The 21,733-nt window shown below is 41.1% G+C and overlaps 1 protein-coding gene across 7 annotated transcripts in view; it reads right to left on the bottom strand.

Moving 5' to 3' along the window:
- The window catches only part of LOC147028187 (uncharacterized), a 66,793-nt gene that overhangs the window by 19,592 nt on the left and 25,468 nt on the right, over nucleotides 1-21,733 (bottom strand). For 3 of the 7 annotated variants that reach the window (XR_015057446.1, XR_015057449.1, XR_015057452.1), the window contains 2 exons: nucleotides 21,596-21,667; nucleotides 20,543-21,450 (listed from right to left, as the gene is read on the bottom strand). The exons of 1 other annotated variant lie outside the window; for it this stretch is intronic. The gene's annotated coding sequence lies outside the window, so the exon portion shown is untranslated. Of the gene's footprint in view, nucleotides 1-20,542; nucleotides 21,451-21,575; nucleotides 21,668-21,733 lie in introns of those variants that run through there. 3 more of the 7 variants (XR_015057448.1, XR_015057447.1, XR_015057450.1) reach the window with 2 other exon arrangements.

The following is a 21,733-nucleotide window of genomic DNA, read 5'->3' as shown; positions in this document are numbered from 1 at the left end:
CACGGCAACACTTATACAATTCTACTTCACAGACGGCGCCGACAACACATACCCAAAACCAAGGAAAAGAAATACCCCAAGAATGAGGTAGGCCTGGGGCCGAGACCGGGTCGGGCCTACCCGTCTGGTGATGAGACGCGGAGCGGCGATGGCCCCGCAACCCGCGGGCCTCGTGGACAGTGCCTGGCAGGGGGTGGGAACGGGGCCCCCTTGGTCGCACTATCTCAGCGCGGGGGGAAACAGGAGGGGGTTGCTGATGCTCGGGGTATGGAGGATCTTTTTATATGCGACGAGCGTCTCCACCTCGGCCAGGTCGCGCTGTCGGCCTCCTTCGGGTGCAGCTTCCTGCACGACGCGAGCACCCCCTCGTCTGGTGTCGCCGCCTTTCCACAGCTCCGTCCCCTCCGTTCCGACTCCAACGCACACGACGAGCAGCTCCACCGCCCACGAAGTCTTGACTCTCTGTTCCGACTCCTTCGCCTCGTTCCGACCTTTACTACTCCTTTGACTGACGAACACCGTCCTTTTATCCCCCCCGTAACTTCGCCTTTGACCCCCTCCCTTTGACCTTTCACCTCGCTCCCCATTGGCCCGACAAAAAGTGGGCGTGAAGGCTTTTTGATCCACAAATTTGCATATATCGATCGCCCTGGGGGCGGGGCCAATTCGCCCCTCGCTCACCGATTGGACGGCAAAAAGTGGGCGTGTGTCGTTTTCGATCCGTTTTTGAAGCAGAAAATCCGTGATTTTGTACACGCTGTTCAACGTGCGCCCTACACGAGTCCAGCATCGGTGCCCATGAGTGGCGCGAGATGACGGTGATGCGATGGTGGCGAGTTGTGACGGTAAAGGTCGTGGCGGTTGTGGTGAAGCGGTGGTTGTGGTCGGTGGTTGATGTTGTGGTTGTGATCATGGCGGTTGGTCCAAAATAAAGATAGTAAAAGAAAAACGGCTATCCTGAAGAGTCGCAGCACGTATAAATGACATGTATTCCCACTAGACAACGGGTTCGGGCCTAACTACACATGTACTTACCGAGATACCTCACCTAAGGGACCTGAATGGTGGTTTGCGAATCTGGTAACCACAACAATATATATATATATATATATATATATATATATATATATATATATATATATATATATATATATATATATATATATATATATATAGAAAACATAAATACACACATTTATATACATATATGTATGTATGTATGTATGTATGTGTGTGTGCGTGCACATGCAAGATGCTGTTGATTGTTGTCTCCACATGTGGGTGGGTTTCAGGAATGGAGCCCGACCATTCTCGTCCGGCGGCTGATGGGGCATGTAGCTTCTTTGGGATTCTCATGCTTGTACTACTTGTGAACGTCTGCAGCTGTAGAGGAACCCGGGTGTGGTTTGAAATTGCAAAGGGCTTACCTTATTTTGCTTTTCGTGGTTGCTTTGTGCAGTTTTTTTTGTTTGCTGGAAGAGCATGGGGTTCGTTTACTTGAAAGTCCTCACTACCTGGGGTATTTTATTCGTTGAGAGCTGATTGGTTATTCCCTCCAATAATGGGTGAGAGACTTAATTTGGTCTTGCATATATATGTTAACTGCCATTGGCAATGTATGTTGTACATGCTTTGGAGCCTCGGTGTTGCACATTTCTGTCTATGCTGGTGCTGACTAATAGAATAAATCAAGATGATAATGACAATCTTGTGACAGTTGGGCTCGAAACCCCACCCACCAGAATGCAATGATGTCATCCCACATAGCCAAGGCTTGAACAAAAGTCTGCTTTCGATTGGGCCAAATAAACTCGAAGTTTCAAGTAAATGTAGATGCATGCAGACTTCCAATAGTGACAATTGTGCATATAAAGTTTGGAGACAATGACAGAAACAATACAAAAGAAGGTAGGAAACAGGACAGACACTGTTCTTCTATAACAGCCCCTATAAACCCACTTTTTCTTGTGGGATCAGCCAGGGGAAGCTTGGCCCAAGTTTTCACTAAGCGGTTGGTCAAGCTTGACGTTCGACTCATTAGGGCAGGAATTTGGAATTTGGCCATGGTGCCAGTGATAGCACATCCACTCGTCATGCACACCATGGGAGCTTTAACATCCACCAACAAATGCTGGCAGATGGGATTCCCAGTTGAACATCCTTCCGAAGGATGGCACACATTGATGAATCACACTCCCTGTGAAACACCCGGCTGACAGTTTATGTCTGCATCAGGAATCAAACATAGGATAGACAGCTTTGAAGTAAGTGTGCACACCTTGAGGACACCCTACCAGCCCACAGGACAGACACTATTTTTATGATTATCGGAGGCGCTATGTAGGTAGGTGAGCAATTCACCTACCTTGTCAGGCACCATTGTCAACAACGGTCAGATGGATGTAGAAATCGAAAGGCATATCAGCATTGAATGTGTGTGGTGGGTTTAGAGTTTAGACAAAATTTTTGAAGACGTGAGGGATACATACACCTGAAGCCAAAGTGTGTTGTGTATCGAGCAATGTCCCATCTGCTTTACTCTCTTGATATGATAGTTGTACATCTATGTGCTTTCCAAAATACCAATACAACATCTGCACTTCAAGTGGAATGTTAGTGTAGTCTTCCAGGACAAGATGACAAATGAAGATGAATGGGGCTAAAGCATGCTGCTTTGATGAAGTATCAAAAGCATGCTTGTAAAAGTGAATTCTCGATGAAATGGGTGAAGGCTTGGTGCCCAAAGCTGTATTTTTGGCCATCTGAAAAGAGTGCATTCCAATTGCAATCAAAAGCTCTGGTTCAAGGACGCCTTCAAGAAAAATTTAAAGTGCAACATCATTGGCAGTTGGGAATGCCTGGCACTAAATGAGTGGGAGGAAGAGAGAAAGAAAGAGAAGTTGGAAGAACTACTTCGGTTCACTGACTGTTTGATTGAATGGACATCCAGATCATCTATTGGTAACCATTCATTATCGAGGCTTCGACCCTTGAATTCCAAAACCTCTACAAAAGGTGAGTCCACAAGTTCATTTTTGATTGATATATAGATAGATAGATATTGAGATATTTTATTTACACCGTTATACAAGAGGGGCACTCTTCACAGTGCATACCTCCGCCACATAATGCCTGATCCATGAGAACATATCGGGCCAAAAACATTTTTGAGATATCGTGCTATATATCGTTTTTGAACCCCATCTCTCAATGGTGAATAATCACTAAAAAAATTCTAGTAGTCGGATCTGGATTCGGATCTTCACCAAAATATAATCAATTTGTCATGGTCACACACCTAACCTGTCCACCAAATTTCATCCGAATCCGTCCACAACTTTTAGAGATATCATGCTATATATAATTTTTGGCCCTATCTCTCAATGGTGAAGAATCACTTAAAAATTTCATTGGCAATGCATTCCAATTGCAATCAAAAGCTCTGGTTCAAGGACGCCTTGAAGAAAAAATTTAAAGTGCAACATCATTGGCAGTTCGGAATGCCTGACACTAAATGAGTGGGGGGGGGGGGGGAGAGAAAGAGAAAGAGAGGTTAGAAGAACTCCTTCTGTATGGACCTCAAAAATAATTGGTGGTTGAATTCAGTGACCTGATATGAAAATCCTCTTCAAATTTCAAGTCAAATGGATGAAAATTGAGGATTTTAGAAATACCATCTAAGTTGTTGACCTTTTGACCTCAAAATCAACAGGCTTCATTCTCTTGACAAATTCCACCATGTGGTGAAGTTTTGTGAAGATCGGTTTAAAATTGTGACCTGTTGGCGATAAAGACAGACAGACAGACAAACAGACAGAATAACAAAATCGACTGACCAATATACCTGAAAAATCTTCGATTTTGCAAGTAACAGAGAGAAAGGGGTGAACACATAACCTTGTTTACCTTCGGTGGCAGAGGTAATAAGCTGAGTGCAATCATCCATGATTACCTCCACCACCAAAGATGGACGGAGGTTATGTTTTCACCGCTGTTTGTCCATCTGTTTGTTTTGTTTATCTGTTTGTCTGTGAGCAGGATATCTCAAGTTATGGACAGATTCAGGTGAAAACTGATGGGTAGGTTTGGTGTGCGACAACAACAATTGATTCGATTTTGGTGAAGGTGAGGATCTGGATCTGGATACCTTAATTTTTACCCTCGCTAGAGGAAAGGGTATTGCATTTAGGTCCGTTTGTTTGTTTGTCTGTTTGTTAATTGGAAAAAAAAAATTTCGCCAAGTATGTTGTTCTGTAGTGTTTGTCTGTCTGTTTATCTGTTTGTCACACGATTTTTAGCAACAGTTTTCAAGCAATCTTTCTGAATTTTTTTTCTGTATGTCGGTGACTGGCCAAGGACAGCAACACCTAATTTTGGGAAAGATCCGAATGCGGATCCGAATCTGAGAATTTTTGAGTGATTCTTCACCATTGAGAGATGGGGCCAAAAACAATCTCAAATGAGCTAAGATCCTCGTCCTCTTAATGATGACGTCATAAAAACGAATATGACGTCATTGTGATGTATCAGGTTTGCGATAAATTATCTGTGCTAATGCCCGGTTTGATTCCCGCAAACAAAATTCAACAGCTTGCCTAGTTTCGGAGATAATGGTATAGGCGATTTCCATTAGCGGCGATATTATGATGTCAACTTTTTTTCTAGGAAGAATTTCCAAAATCGGAGATGGTTACTGTCTGCGCGTGGGCTTTCTGCATATACATGGCAAGTTTCACGAAGATCCGATGAAAACTCTGGGTTGTGAAACAAAAAATGTCAAAAAAGAGGAATTACGTCATAAAAAATTGATATGACATCATAGTGATGTATGATATGTGTGATAATTAATCTCTGCTAATGCCCTGTTCGATTCCCGCAAACAGAATTCAAAAAGTTTGCCTATTTTCGGAAATAATTTTTTAGGCGATTTCCATTAGCGGAGCTATTTTGACGTCATAACTTTTTTTTCTAAGAGGAATTTTCAAAATCGGAGATCGTTACTGTCTGCGCAGAGTATTTTTACATATATATGCCAAGTTTCAGGAAGTTTCGATGAAAACTGTAGGCTGTGAAACAAAAAGGTCCACAAGAACAACAACGTGAGTAAGACTTAGAGATCCTTCAAGAGGATCTAACAGTATATAGCACAATATCTCAAAAGGTTAGAGATGGATTCCGACGAAACTTGGTGGACAGGTTGGGGGTGTGAAAAGGACTAATTAGTTCGATTTTGGTAAAGATCTGAATCCGGATCCGATCCGAATCCGAAAATGTTTCAAGTGATTCTTCACCACTGAGAGATGGGGCCAAAAAGGATGTTCACACGGTATCTCAAAAGGTTATGGATGGATTCCTACGAAACTTGGTGGACAACGCCACTTGGAAGAATTGCTTTAATTTTGGTGAAGATCCAAATCCAGATCTGGACATGAGAATTATTTAATTTTTAATTGATTCACCATTGAGAGATGGGGCCCAAAACGGTATATAGCACGGTATCTCAAAAAGTTGTGGACGAGTTATGACAAAACTAGGTGGATGAGTTGGCGAGGTGACAAGAACAAGCCGATTCGATTTTGGATAAGGTCTGGATGCAGATCAGGCCTATCAGTGGGATACAAAACATAACCTGTACAGCCTGGTGGAGGTATGTGCTCTACCAATTGTTGTTCCAATTACTTTCATGCTGAAGGGGTTGTGAAACTATTGAAATGTATGCTGTTGATTATCGTCTTAATATACAGGTTTCAGAAGGTGGAAGGGAGCCCTCCCAGGTCTCGAAGTAGCCACCTTCGTGTGTGTGTGTGTGTGTGTGTGTGTGTGTGTGTGTGTGTGTGTGTGTGTGTGTGTGTGTGTGTGTGTGTGTGTGTGTGTGTGTGTGTGTGTGTGTGTGTGTGTGTGTGTGTGTGTGTGTGTGCGTGCGTGCGTGCACATGCGTAAGCTACTTGGCTTCATATGTAGTACCACCTTAGTTGTCATATCTAGAACCAGGGGTTCGGGAGTGAAGGTCGACAAAAATTATCTATGTAAATGTGTATCATGTAACACCACCCATTGGTGGTGGTGGAGGGTATTACAAGTCAGCTGTGGAGATAACTTGCAATTTTTGCAATGCACAAGTCCACAGAGAGTGGGAAGTCCCAAAACCAACCTCCACCATTAAGGAGAGGTAGGGTAATGGGGTTTGGGAGTCCAGAGGAAGGGGGTGGTGGGAGGAGGCAGGGGTGGGAGGAGAGAGGGTAAGGGGTGGGGTGAAAGTCTGGAGGGAAGGAGTGGAAAGAGAGGATGGAGGGGGGAGGTGTAGCGAGAGAGTCGAGAGGGAGGGGGTGGGGTGAGAGTCTGGAGGGAGGTGGTGAGGAGAGAGGAGGCAGGGGGAGTGGTGGGATGTAGGAGAGGAAGCTATCTCCACACGTTGGTTTCAGGAGGTGGAACAGAGTCCTCCCAGGAGTCAAAGTATCCACGTCCGCTTTGGTAAGATATCATGGTCCATGCACCAAGTTGTTGAATTTTGTTGTTCTCAGAGTTTTGTTCCAGGGGTTCTTTCCAGGATCGTCATCGAATCCTGGACTGCCTCCAACTGTAGTTAATTTGTGGTAGTATTCCTGGGAATGTTTTTAAAAAAATCTCAGCGAGGTTCTTCTTTATTATTCCTGTTGCTCAAATTATCACTGGTACAAAGTTGATGCTCTTCAGCTTCCAATATCTCTTGACCTCATTTAAGCCAAAATTGCTAGGTACTGATACGTAAATCAGCATTGCTGTCTTTTTATTTTTGTACCTGAGTACTATATCCGGTTGCAATGCTTTGTTTTCTATTTTCATCTCGATTGAATCATCAGGTCGTACTTAAGCATGACGTCCTCATTTTCAATGATTGCCCTTGGTTCTTGTTTCCGTCACATTTTCTGGAACTGGGATGTTGAAATTTTTGCAGATATGCCGGTGAATCAGTTTGCATACTTTGTTGTGCCGTTGTGTGTAAAGTTGTTCTGATAATAGTTTTTTGCATCCCAAAAATAGATGACGTGTTTTCGATTTCTGTTTTGCAGAATCTACACTTGTCCATCTGGCTCAGTTCCACCATATTTTAAAATCCATTGGTGTAGCGTCCTTGATCTTGGGCATTTATTATGATCAATTCTCCATCGCAGTTGAGCTGACCTCTTCTTAGCCAATCTAATGAGCCTTTTTTAGTTATTCTGTCATTTTTTGTTTTGTCATTTGGTGTAAAAACCATTTCCCTCGAAGATCCCATGCCATATCTTCACATCTGGTATTTCGTTATTTCCTTCTGAGTGCTGTAATATCAGTGGTATTCCAGAGCTCCATTGCTTCCTCGTTTTGATGATTTAGAGATTGATTTTGTAGATTTTCATGCATTTTCCCTGTTTTTGGAAATATTTAGCAAAGTGAGTTCAGGATAGTTTTTCAGGTTTGTTGTGTTTCCAAATTGAATCTGATAGTCAGTTAAGCATTTCACATACTCAGCTCGTTAAGCACTCATCGCTCTGTGCACGGGGTTTAATTCCATCAGGCCACTCTCTCCCTCTCGTCTCGGCAGATACATTTTCGGGAAATACATGCTTTTGTGGAACATTTTGTGGATGGTAAGGAATTTTCTTGTTTTTATGTCAAACATATTGATTTCTGATTGGGGCTAGTTTATTATTCCACAGCTGTATTGGAACACTGGTACTGTGAGTTGGTTTTGGCTTTGATTTTGTTTCTTGGAGACAGGTATGCTTTCAGGATCAGCTTCATTCTATATAGGAAATATTTGGCAATTGTTTTGCGCATTTGTTTGTGACATATTTGGTGCCTTCTTTGACTCCGAGGTATTTGTATGATGCTTTGTTTCTCTAACACCTGTATTGTTGCTTCAAAGTCAATTTTTATGTTGACTTTTTTTTGCTGCTTTACCTTCTACAAATGTGCACTTGGCGCACTTATCTTGTCCAAATTCTATTTGAATGTCCTTGGTGAACCATTTTACTCGTTTTATTTGTTCTATCAATTTTTTTGTCATTCGGTGTGAAAGACGGTCTCCCTGGAATATCCCATGCCGTATCTTCACATCTGGTATTTTGCTATTTCCTTCTGAGTGCTGTAATATCAATGTGGTATTCCAGAGCTCCATTGCTTTCTCAATCAGTTTGATTATTTGGGGAATGATCTTGTAGAATCATTTTATCATCAACGAATGTGAGACACTGTTGAAAGCTTTCTTATAGTCGATCGAGACATTGGACAATTTGGTTTTTCGAATTTTGAAGTGCAGCTTTGTTCAGTAAGTTGGTGGTCAATTGTTCCAAAACAACCTCTCTTACATCCTTTTTGGTCTGCCTCTAAACCTTATTGTTGTATTCGGTGATGGTACATCATATCTGTGATGATTCCTGTCAGAAGTGTGTATGTTGTTGGTAAACATGTTATTGACCAATATTTGTGAGGAAGTTGGGTTTCTTCTTATTTTTGGAATGAGAAAGGTGTTTCCTTTGATGAGCCACTTATCCACTGCCTTTTCCTCTTGGATCAGTCCATTGAATGTCCTGGTATTGTGATTGTGGAGAGCATCAAGTTGTTTTTGGCAGAAATTAGGAATTCCATCTGGGCCTGGAGTTTTAAAGTTTGGCATTTTTTTTCCCCGTTTTTTTTTTTTTCTTCATCAATAATCACTGGCATGTCCTTTAGATGTTGCGTCTTCTTTTCCAAGTTTGGGATCCATTTTGCTTCCTTGTTTTGTTATTTTCTATCTTCAAAAATTTATTTCCAGATTTTTTCTCGCTTTTCTTTTACAGTAGGGGGAGGGGGGGTCGACACATTCTGCTTGTATTTCCATAATTTGTGGTAGAATCTCTTCTGGTTCCTCTCAAACATTTGGTTTTGTTTTCTCCTGTTGTTTGCTTTCACATAGATTTTTTTTATTATCGTCCTTGCTATCATTTTTATTTTGAGTTTTGTTTCAGCGCTCAAACACTTGAGGTCTTCGTCTTCAATTTTGTGTTTGTTTTTTATTCTCTGGATTCTCTTTTTTCGTTTTGGGTTTCTGTTTCCTTTGTTGAACTGTTGTATTTGTCCTATTTCTTTCCTCAGTTGCTCTCAGCCTTGGTCTCTGTTTCCATGGTGGAATTTGGCTACCATTTGTAGGGCCTGTTTTGTTTTTTCGTATTGTGGTGTTATTTGCCTGTTACTTTTTTTGAATGAATGAATAGTGCCGCTGCAAAACACACGATATTGATTGCCTTCAGGTAGATGATTTTGAAATCATTTTTCTAATTGAAAGGTTGGTTTACCTCACTCAGATTTTTGTCTGTTTATTGTTTTCTATGTGATGGAGTTTTGGTCTCTCTCTGAGTTTTATCAATTTTGTCTCTTCTATTTTATTCGCCAACTCTTCTTCCAGCCTACCCTGCTCTTCAACATCTTCACCGTCCTCCTCTCCCCTCATTCTGTTGCTCTCCCTTGTCTTTCTGCCCATTAGCATCCACCTTTTCCAGTCTTTTCCCCTTCAACTGTGCCCGAGTCACATGTTCCTCGTCTCTGAACCGGTCTTGCCCCTCTTTCAAGGGGACACCGTGATTCTCTCCTTTCGCCACACTCTTTCTTCACTGCCTTTGGAGCCGGCTCTAAGTTGGGTTTGGACCCCTGTGTCGTTGCACAGCCAAAATACCCTCTCGTGTCATCTCAGCTAAATCCCTAGGATCCATTTTTTAACCTTCAAGTGAGCACTTAGCTCCCCTCGCTCTAATCTCAATTGCCACTTGTTGCTTTGCCCCAGATGTAATCTCTTCCGTTCCAAGTTTTTCTAGATATCTTTTAATTGTTTGAAAAAAACCTTCTCAAATTTATCAAGGGTAACTCTTTCAACCCTAGTGGCCAATTTCGTTTTTTTCACTTGGTTCCTGAACTGCTCACCCTTACCTTTCCTTCCCCATGCCTTATGTATGGATACATTTTGCATTAGAGGATTATCTCCTTCTCCTCAACACTCCAGGTTTCCGTTTGTAGTTTTCTTCTCTGGAGTGCTGCCTTTGATGGTAGAGAGACAGTTAGAACCCTTTAGAGCTTCTTGATTTGGTATATAAGAATGTCTCTTCGCAAGGTGATGTTTTCCTCGCTTAAGAAGTTGCAGTCATTTTTTACAGCGAATTTTCCTGCTGCTCAGAGTGACTGCATAGACATAGGGTTTCCCCTATAGGAGGCATGTGCTTCTTTGCTTGAGATATTTTTATTGTTGTTATCAACACAAGATGTTGCGTCGTTTTCCCATGCTCCATCTTCATCACATCCTCCCGTTCTACTGAAGGCCCCATTGCCCCCAGACTCGCTGTGCAGCTCGCCAAAGTGTCCTGATCATGCATGAATCAAACAGCATGGCACTCCACTCACTTTTCTCTCACCTTCATTGCTAGGGCTGACGTCTGCCATCAGAATCAATACCCCATAATCTCACAGTGCCTCGATAAATGTAGCACCTTGGTCCACTGCACAGCACCACTCTGCCCAGCATTTACAAATAATGCAGCATCGCAGGGCCTTGCACATTTCGTTTCACTTCCCGTCTCCACATCCTAGTGGACCCCTTAACCCCAGGCACGCCAATCCGATCCCCCAATCAAACCTTCGTTTCTGGGGTCCAGAGTTTCAGGCAGTTCATCAGAGCCACGTCTGTTCACAAAGCGCCATTTCAATCTATCGGACCCGGTGTTAGTGGCACTTTGCAGAAATTCACGTTTCTGTCTCTCTTTGCAACCCCTCCCATCCTGAACGCTGACATCCTCCCCTGCTTCACCGAACGCCCCTTCCCTCCAGGGTCTGCCATGTAGCCCATACAAGAATCTGGTCTGTACATGATCCAGTCTGTCCAGTCCATATGCAGGGTGTGTGTGTGTGTGTGTGTGTGTGTGTGTGTGTGTGTGTGTGTGTGTGTGTGTGTGTGTGTGTGTGTGTGTGTGTGTGTGTGTGTGTGTGTGTGTGTGTGTGTGTGTGTGTGTCCGTCCGCATCCCTATATTTTCAGTTTAAAAATTTTTTTCTCTGCAACTGCTTGGCTGATTGATGCGAAACCTTAAACGTAGGAGGGACTCTCCATTGAAAATATTTTCTTGACATCTCTGGTGTCATAGTTATATGGTATGGCAGCCATATTTGATTAAAGGGAAAAATTTGGACATATTTTTCTCTGAAAATGCTTATCAAAAGAAATTTAAACTTGGCATATGTCATTGTCACATCATGGGGTATTTCGGGTGATACCGATGATGTCATCAGTGAAGTGGTATTCCAGCCATAATTGGTTGAATCAAAATCCTTACCCCAAAAATATGAAACTTCATGTATCTGATCTATGATCTGGTCTGAGTGAAGAATTAAATTTATGACATCATGGGTCTTCTGGTCTGGTGGCCATATTGGATTGAAAACAAAAATGTAGAAAATCAGAAAAAAGAATTCAAAAAAATAAAATAAAATCACTTAACAGATCAATGCAAAACTTCATGCATATCATTGACTCATCATTAGGAATATAGTTTGAAATGTTTTCATTTTCATTCATTTCCACAATTTAGCTTTATTGTGCACAAAAGTGGTTGTCAAATTATCCAAGTAATCAATCAATATAACTATGGATAATGGCAAAGTATGTGACATAATGGGGTGCATGGATAATGCAGGTACAGTATATGGGCCATAATAGTAGCATGTTCAGTTAACGATGGTATTTTTGTTCAGAATAAGCAAGTTTCAGGCGAGAATATTTGCTCGTCGAGTGGCATTATATTTTTGAATGTTACTTATAGTTTTTATATTCAGTTTATTCCATTTCTCAGATCTACAATTTGGATCAATACAATGAAACTTGAGGTGGTGAAAGATGTCCCATTGTCAAATAGACTAAACACTTCATGTTCCAAAATACACCATCTATGTGCTAATTAAAAACCAAACAATCCAGGCTGAACAGTTTACATTTTATAGCCTAATGATAGACCCGATCTGGCCTGTCGGGATGAACGAAAATCTAGTTGACTTGTTCTTGTCATATACACCCCAACTAATCCACCAAGTTTGGTTCTAATCCGTCCACAACTTTTTGAGGTACCGTGCTATATATCGCTTTTGGCCCTATCTCTCAATGGTGAAGAATCACTTTAAAAATTCTATTATCCGGATCTGGATCTGCACGAAAATAAAATCAACTCATCCTTGTCACACATCCAACCTGTCCACAAGTTTATTTCGAATCAGTCCATAACTTTTTGAGAATGCCTGCTCACAGACAGATAGGGATGAAAACATTGATGACCAAAGTCACAAATCAACCTCTTATCTTTTCAGGCAATCCATGGATCACAGATGTTTTATGAGTTATCTTAAATAAATAAATAAATCAACAGAGAAAAGTGATACTCCCATATGTACAATGATTACCAACATTTTTTTAGCAACTCTTTCCTTAGTCATTCATTAGCCTCAACTCTGTATGCAGATAAATACTTTCAACATCGCACTCGAGAATCGTATTTTGTGGATAAAATGAATCAAAGACCAAAGAAAGATGGAGTTGTTAATTAATTACATTCATGTTAACCGCAGCAAAAGGCAGTGTCATGCTCAACACCACGAGGCAGAAGTTTCTGAAAGTAAAGTCTGCTTTTAATATCTGCCGAACGCATGACGTAATCGCACAAATGAAGGCGTTTAGGAAGAAGTGCACAACATAATAGGGTGAAACAGCTGGGTCTGTATGAAGACATCTCAATCCCGACATTGCATTACTGAACATGTTTCATTGCCGAGCAGGGCCTTTGTAGCCAAGCATGAGCATGACAAATGATGGCATGCTATAGAGAGAATATTCTGTGGTTGTATTAGTAGTTATAATGCTCAAACACAACACAGCACAATGTTTATGATTACAACATGGTTATCAGATAGATTGTACAGAATTGTTCTTTCTCTTAAGTCTGGCCAAAGCTAAATGTTTTCATTCCCACATGAAGTTATTGCTGTGGTTAACTTTGAACGGATTTAAAAGAGAATTCCAAAGTGAAAGTGTTTTGTGAAGTTCTCCGTTTAGCCTTTTCTTTTGAGAGATTCTGAATCGATCTCAATGTCTCAACATTATTGAAATTTCCAAAGATGAGGCCGAAGTAAAAGTTACGTTACTCTCTTATTGCAGGCAGGTAGGTAGGTGACCTGTTTTTTTTTTGTTTTTTTAACTTGCTCTCCTCGGGTCTTGCTTCCTCTGCTCACACAACCTTCCGACTCCCTCCAGCTCCTCTGAGATATACACACTCCTCCAATAACCCCCATCTTGGTTAAACTCACAAAATCCAAGCTCTCTGCACACATAAACTCTTTTGTTCCTCCTCTTCCCCATTTGTAGAAACATCTTGCTGAGATTGTGCCATCTCAGCCACGATGTCTTCCAGGGCTTGAAACAGTCATTGCAGCACAATCTCATGTTTTCATTTTTCATGTTCACCTTCCTCGATTTACATGGTCTTTATGAAGGGCCTTTCGAGAATTTTTCTCGCTTTTGCATCCCGGATCTCCTCTAACCCCATTAACTTTACCTCACCTCACACCCCACTCTCTGTGGCTCCACTGTCAATTTGTTGCCCTTTTTAATCCCACCATAGTGACCTTGAACCACAGTCACCATGAACCTCAGTCTTGAATTAAAATAACAGGTCACCACAAACACTTATATCAATCATTTTACAGAACCAAACAGTCATGACCCCTTAGCTTGCAATTGTAAGTTTAAGCTTATGTTGATGTACGGAATATATTTTGAATCAATATTTTTGTGGTGTGCATTTCAAATAACTTAAACGTTATTCCAATGCAACCAAGTAGTTATGGATTTGCTTTATAATCACAATGGTTTGCAAATGATCATTCCAGCAAACGTTCGGTTTGGTTGTTGTTTTCATTGTCTCAAAGGCAAACCCGACATTGTCTCAAATTAATTTTCAATTGGTTACTGATTTTGACACAAATTTTTATGACGGACCCTCGGCATCAATAAGTTGCATATATCGAAGAAAGCTTCAAATGGAGCACCTCGCCACAATTAGAGCATTTAAACTGCATCAGATGTGGCAATGAATGGGAATTGTTGCTGCCAGCTTGCCGACTCGGTGACAGAAAACGCCATTTGCATTTTTCTACCTCCATCCCTACCCCGTTTTGAACCCCATGCGGACACGGGCAACTTGGTGGTGTTTTATTAACGACTGAAATATTGTTTATATGAAGTCGATTGCTTCGCCTTACCAACCTGTAGTACACTATGTTTCCCTTTTCCAACTCATCTTATTGTCATTTTATATTAACATGAGAGAACAGATATTGCATTTAAAAAAAAAGAAAAAGTTTTCCACACTTGATGGCTGGAAATTTTTGATGGGATATAAAAACTTTCGAGAAGAAGGAAATTTTCTGAAATTCAATCAAGTGGATCTGAATGATAACCTCCATAAATATTCCATAAACGTTCCATAATGTATTCGATCTGCAGCTGCTACTTGTTCAACAGCCCCAATGATTCTCACCACCTCGTGGGATTGGCCGGGCAACGTTTTTGACCTAAGTCTTTCACGAACCCTGGTTTGACCTGGTCAGGTTCGATGCTTGACTGAAGGTGATTTTTTGTTTTTTTGCAGGAATTTGTAATTTATTCAGGGTGCTGCAGATAGCTCAACTACTCTTCTTCAAATAATGTGAGGGATCTTTAACGTCCACCACTGACTGGTACTGACAAACATCCGGTTGGTTAATATCAATCCAAAGGACGGTGCACAACTCGATGCCTCACCCGGCCTCCGAAACACCAGGATGACAGTTTATAGCTGGGTCGAGATTCAAAACCCATGTTCGACCACTTAGAGGGGAGTGTGTACATCTCTGGGTTCTCCTGACAGCCCCCATGAAGTAGTTGTTCCTCTCTGTAACCTGGTGACCAATTTTTGTCATTACCCTACATTTTGTGGTTTTTGTCATTTTGTCATTGCAAAGCAAAAAGCAGGGTTAAGTAATTGGTTCACTTTGTCTGTCTGTCTGCCCTTCTGTCTGGAGAAACAACTCAATTTCAATGTTATACATGGTGATTTTTTAAATTTCATTTGAGAACCCTAAATAATTGCAATACACTAAAAACTATCCATCCATCCATTAGGACCATACCCTGTAGAAAGCGTCGGTGCTGCCTAAGCAGTTTCCTTGGCTATTGGGCACAATCCTAGATGGGTCGCCACTCCGACACAGGATACCAGCAAGCTGGCACTCATTTTGCCGACCTCAGAAGGATGACAGGCAGTCAACCCCACCTGGTATTAATTCAACAGCTGAGCAAGATTTGAACTCAGGTTCCGAGGATCCCAAGCCCACCACTCCAACCATTAAGCCAACACCAGGCATATACTAAAAACTATATCAGTTCGGAACTTAATATTTTGCATAAATGTCGCCGAATGTCCCAGAACGATGTGACATGATCTACACAATTGATTTCCTTAAATGAAGTGCTGAAAGTGTCCACCACCATGTTGCAGACACAAATTTATTTTTCACAGCATGCTGTCCGACACAGTGTCGCATTTCTTAGGGATTGTGTCACTGATTATTGCTTTTAATTCACAAAGAATGCGTGGATTTGTAGTGTATGCTATACCCTTCAAATATCCCCACAAAAAGAAAATCTGGTGATGTAAGATGTGGGGACCGAGGTGGCCATAATGACTTGGACACTACAGGGTCACCAAAGAGTGACCTAAGTTTGTTCATGCTGTATCACTTTGATTCGTGGCACCATCTTACTGAAACCATCCATACTTGGTTGATTTCGTTTTCTGAAAGGTGCCCAAAAAACTCATGACTTATGTTGATTTAACGTTCTGAGGATGCATTCTTCATGTAGTGAGCACCGCGGCGTGACCAAGTGAAAACCGTTAAACGTCATTGCTGGGCCACGTGATAAATGACGTGATAACTCTCAGGATCATGTCAAGTCTTTCTGTAACATTAGGCTACATTTGCACAAAATATTAGGTTCCTAACTGATCTAGCTTTTCGTGTGTGGGAATTATTTAGGGTTCTCGAATAAATAAATATTTTAAAAACTAAATAAGTAATAAAAATAAACACCCTGTATTTTGAACACGAATTAGAACATGAAGCAGAAAACAAACCTGTAATTTAGCAGTGCTTTAGCTCTGAATTTGGTCTGATTGCACATGCACAGAGAGGCGTGAGATTATCATTTTACTGTTTGCCTGCTGGCATCGAAACCAACTTTAAAATCATTCCAAACAGGAAACTTATTGTTTTTAAGGACATCATAAAGGACACAAACAACAGACACGAAGACCTTTTTTTTGTATACCTTGTGGAAGAGCTAACACACAACGCACAGCAAGGGGGGCATGAGACAAGAGGGGCAGATGTAACCTATTAAGCGCCATTAATGCTGCCTGGAGGTATGCACACTCACCCCCAATGTAACCTATTAAATGAGGTGGTGTAAAAGACTGAAGGAACGGTGGTAAATTTACAAAAACGTTTTTTTTCTACAACTCTTAAAATCCTCATTTTATTTCAATTGATATATATATATACATGAACACTGCAGAACACAAATCGCCTTTTTGGCACTTTCAAAAACTTTTCGTTTAGCAGTACTTGGACAAAATATTACGAAATTTTACATCATCTTGACCAATCAGACTTTCCGCTTGGAGACCCCACCCATGTCCTTTGTTCTTAAGACTGCAAGGTGATAAGGTGTTCTTTGAACTCTAGTTAGTGTGAAGAAATGAACAGAAAAACTTTCCCAAGTTGATGGTACTTTGACTTTCTCACAGGAAATTGTAAACAAAGGAACCCATTAGTATCATATCACGACCTTCAAAGCACTATTAATGCTGCCTAGAGGTATGCACACTCGCCCTCAAGCCGTCTAACCTGGGGTTGACTACCCAGCTCTAAACTGCCATCCCAATGTTTAACACGCAGAGTGATTCATCAATGTGTGTGCCGTCCCTCAGGTGGACGTTAAACTGGGCGTCACGTCTGCCAGCATTAGTTGGTGGAAGTTAAAGATCCCATGGTGCCATCTGCAAAGAGCAGGTGAGCTCATGCCGGCACCCCAAACAAATTACAAAATCCTGCCCCGACTTCTAGGGGGCACTGCATCAGCGACACAGCCGTACCCTCAGGTAATGATGCTGCACACAGCCACAGGCTGCACAAGATTCACGAAAGGAAAATGGAATTTCAGAAACAAATGTGACAGTGATTTTGACACTCCCTCCCCCCCTCCCCCACCTCCTTTTCCCTGCCACTGTATAAAGTGCACACAAGTTGTAACTTGATGTCAACACCTGCTGGACCATCCCCTAGAATTATTCAAGCTGTGGCGAAACGGGATATACTCACCGCACGAGGTATTTGTTCCCAATAGCACAGAAGAGTTAGTTTCCTATAGCAGGATGTAATAAACCACTAATATGCTCTATCATTTGTAGACCAAGTATTTCCTCATTTCTTACATAATTTTTGAGTTAACAACGATCGTCAATACGGAAGATAAAACTTTCTCAATCGATTATTCTTCACCTACATTTCAAAACAATGCCTCAATGTCATGTGCTAATGTGCATACCATTTCGTTTTCCCAAATGGCATTTTTTAATTCTTGGAATAAAGAAATAGTCAAGCGCTTACATTTGGAACAAGAACAGCACTCCGGTAGAGAACATACCTCCGCCAGGCTGAATAGTTTACATTTTGTATCCCACCGACAGGTCGGATCTGAATCCGGACCCTAACCAAAATCGACTTGGTCTGTTCTTTTCACCTCACCAACTCATCCACCTCGTTTTGTCACGAGTCGTCCACAACTTTTAGAGATATCATGCTGCACATAGTTTTTGGCCCAATCTCTTAATGGTGAAGAATCACTTAAAAAATTCTCGTGTCCGGATCCGGATTCAAATGCTCACCAAAATTGAATCACTTCGTCCTTGTCACACACCCAACATGTTCACCAAGTTTCTGTGGAATCCATCCATAACCTTCTGAGATATTGTGCGATACCATATATCGTTTTTGGCCCGATCTCTCAATGGTGAAGAATAAAATCTAGTGTCTGGATCTTCACCAAAATGCAAACGATTTGTCCTTGTCACTCACCCAACTTGTCCACCAAGTTTCGTCCGAATGGAATCCGTCCATAACTTTTTACTATATCCTGCTCACAGACAAACAAACAGACAGTCACCTTCGGTGAAGGAGGTAAAAATCGTTTTTTTTTTTGTTTCTGGATAAATGTTTGTTCAGAAAAATACATTTTTAATGAAAAATAATTGTATACTCGGCGATGTTTCCTGTCGTCTGCATCGTGCCAGGTGTTTTTCAATGTCCTGCATCATTGTACGGCTTTACCGAAGTAACTCAAACCTGGTGATGCTTCATGGCATTTCATCATGAAAAAGGAACCAAAACAGGCACTGCCAGGCCAGACCTGATACTTCAAGAGGCGATGCCAGCCCAGGTTAAAAAATATTTAAAAGTGGAAGAGGTGAAACTATTCCCTCCTGTGTGGAGGACACACTACTCTAGGTTCGCTGCATTAAACTGTATAGCAAGAATAAAATGCATTCAATAGATTTGTACAATACAACAAATATTACATTACTGATGCTGTAGTTCTAATAAGATTTGAATCCCACAGCAGACTTGAAAAGTGGTCTTGTGGCTCTGAAAACACTTTGTAATGCCAAACAATATAGCTCTCCAAGTCGAGGTCTATTTTGCAATGATTAAAAGTTTAAGAATCGTTAAGAAGATATTTCTGTTTGAATTGAACAACCACATCTCAGAAACTGAGCTGAGCCAAGCCTGGTTAGTACTTGGATAGGAGGACTCAATGCAAGGCCAGGTATTAATGGCTAAGAAGTGGCAGGACATCTCATTAACCTGTCCCCTCCCCCCCCCCAATGCAGTGGGATATAGGGTGTGTGTGTGAACGGCAAACCTTTTCTTTTCATTTGAGATTTGTCATCACATTTTCAACAAACCCTTATTATGGGAATATGGAAAACAATAACGAACGAGAAAGAGCAACCAGAGATTGCAGACCCTCGCCATAACTTATTTTGTGTGGCAAATAAATGGAATGATTTAATAAATGAAAGGTTGTTGATTGCAAATGAAAGGTCAAAGTGATCGAGTTGTAAATGTGTAAAAGTCAAAGGTCTGAAAAGTTGGAAAGGTCAAATAGTCTAAAGTTCTAAAGGTTGAAAGTTGGAAAAGTCTGAAAAGGTCTAAATTGGTCTTAAGGGTCAAAATGGTCTTAAAATGTCTCAAAAGGGTCTAAAAGTCAAAGTGGTCTACAGGATGTTAAAAATGTCTGAAATGGTGTGAAGGTCCAAAGGGTAGAAAGGATTCTCAGGGTCTTCAGGGTTCTAAAGGGTCCAAGAGGATTAAAAGGGCCTTAGGGGTGGAAAGGATGTAATGGGATCTTAAAGGGTCTTAAGGATCTCAAGTATTTCAGGGGTCTTTAGAGTTTTTGGGGTCTGAGGGTCTTTGTGGTTCTTCGGGTCTTCATGGTCTTAATGAGTCACAGGGTTGTAAAGGTTATGAAGGGTCTTAGGGGTGTTAAGGAGGCTTAGGCTTTTAAAGTGTCGAATGTAATTAATACACAACTCTCGGTCTGTGCGGACAAACAAGAAAGCAAACAGCCAAACAAACAAACGGACCCAAATGCAATAACCTCTTCTCTGGCGAGGGTAATAAGTAGGCCTTATTAGCCCATCTGCCATGCGTCAGCACGAGATGGCTGCACTTGTTTCTTTATTTATTTACCATTTGAGCTTCAGTGTGTCTGTCCAGGCAATAACGTTTTTCCTGTTTGAGCTTTTGTCATCAAATTTTCAACAAACCTCTTTGATGAGAACACGGAGAACACAAAATAATAAATTTTACATGTTAATTTTTTTAAGCTGTTGTTTTCGTCAAGTTTAGTTGGAGTACAAAGCGGATGCAGGTGTTGCATTTTGAGACGTTTTCTAGTTTGGTAATACGTGTTGCCTCTGAGCTGTCAGGTTATGAATTTGTCCTCAGCTTGTAATAAAATTCGACAAGACATGGCTCTTTTTGTGTAACCCCAGCAAGGATGTTGCATCTCAAGAATGTGCTCCTTCACATGTGGTTATACAAAACTGACGGTCATGGTCTTTAAACATCCCATGTTATTACTGGAAAATAGTAAGCCATTATGTGCTGGTAATTTGGGTAAATTTCCTATCTATACAGGTGAATGGAATTTATGTGGGGTTGTGGATATTCATTTGGAATAACGATGAGAGTGGTTGGCATACTTAACATTAATTTATGTAGTTGATGTGGTGTCAATTGTTGTGGCACACATGTGGAGGAGAAGGGGGTGGTCTGAGAGGGTCAAGTGAGGGAATAAGGAAGAGGGGAGGAAATTGAAGGGAGAAAAGGGAATGAATGGTGTAACGTGTCAGAGTTTTTAACTTTTTATTTTTTAACTACATGGAACAGCACAGACATGACCAACATAATGCGAAACTAAGTATAAAAGCACAACCACGGAGGTTAGAAGTTAAGCGTGTTGAAATAAACACAATAACACATGAGAGAATGCCGACAACCCCAGCTTTTGTGAATGTTCGAATAAATCAATGGTATATGGCACACCCTGCACATTCACTGAAACCATCCACAATATTTGCCTCTACATTAAGGTGTTCCTGTGTATGCCAGGCATTCTAGTACCTTGGATTCAAAACAAAAGTTTCCTACAAACCCGAACCGAAAGAAACGAAAATGTTTCTCTGAGCTTTTTCAACTTGTTCCGTCCGGGCATTTCAAATAATACAATCAAACAGAATAAAGCAAAACATTTTGAGTGAGCCTGTTTTTTTAAAAGGAGGAACAAAGAATGATTGTCATGGAAAAATGATTGAATGTGTCAGTAATTAAACATTTAATGAGCAGAATACTAAAGCTTTAATCTCAACTCCACTTATTCGTTTTTTTCTCTTTTTCCCCACATGTGGAACAAACTTCCTCAGTCTCTTCAATCTCATTCCTCCATCTCAGGGTAAAGATTGCTGCTCACCACCACCTCAGGTCATCCCCCATCCACAACCATGATCTTTTCTACCCCATTAACCCTCCCCAAGCTCAGCTTTCACGTGTTTACCGTTTTTATTTCCACTTGTGTGATTGAGAGTTTGCAGATGTATCAATCTTGTTCACCCCTGTGTCCTCCCCTCAACCACAAATCTCTCTTTTTTTTTGTCCTTCAACCCTGCTATTGGTTGAATTGCCAACCCCCCCCTCCCCCACCCTTTCTTTTTGTTCTGTTATGTCCTGGTCCATTCTGTGTTGTAGTTACTCCATGAGCCTCGACTCTATACCAAAAAAAAATTGAACATATCACCATAAACATTAAAAAAAACATAAACATAAAAAAATATTGAAAGCGCACGCGTGCACCAAAATGGACATTTCCAGGGAAATGCAATTCCAGAAATACCTCGCGATTTGAAACTTCACCTGTTTTAAAACTCCAAACTCCTGGCAGGATTTCAAGGTTCAAACAGAAGCGATTATTAAATACGGTGTGAACTGTAACGGAAGAAAAACAGAAAAAACGAAAACAGCCATTTACGGTATGCAATTAGTTCATTTTCA

The sequence above is a fragment of the Eptatretus burgeri genome, chromosome 4, assembly GCF_056783735.1.
Source record: "Eptatretus burgeri isolate ZD-2024b chromosome 4, Ebu_testis_v1, whole genome shotgun sequence".
Lineage (NCBI taxonomy): Eukaryota > Metazoa > Chordata > Myxini > Myxiniformes > Myxinidae > Eptatretus > Eptatretus burgeri.
This window is presented reverse-complemented; position numbering and strand designations above follow the sequence as displayed.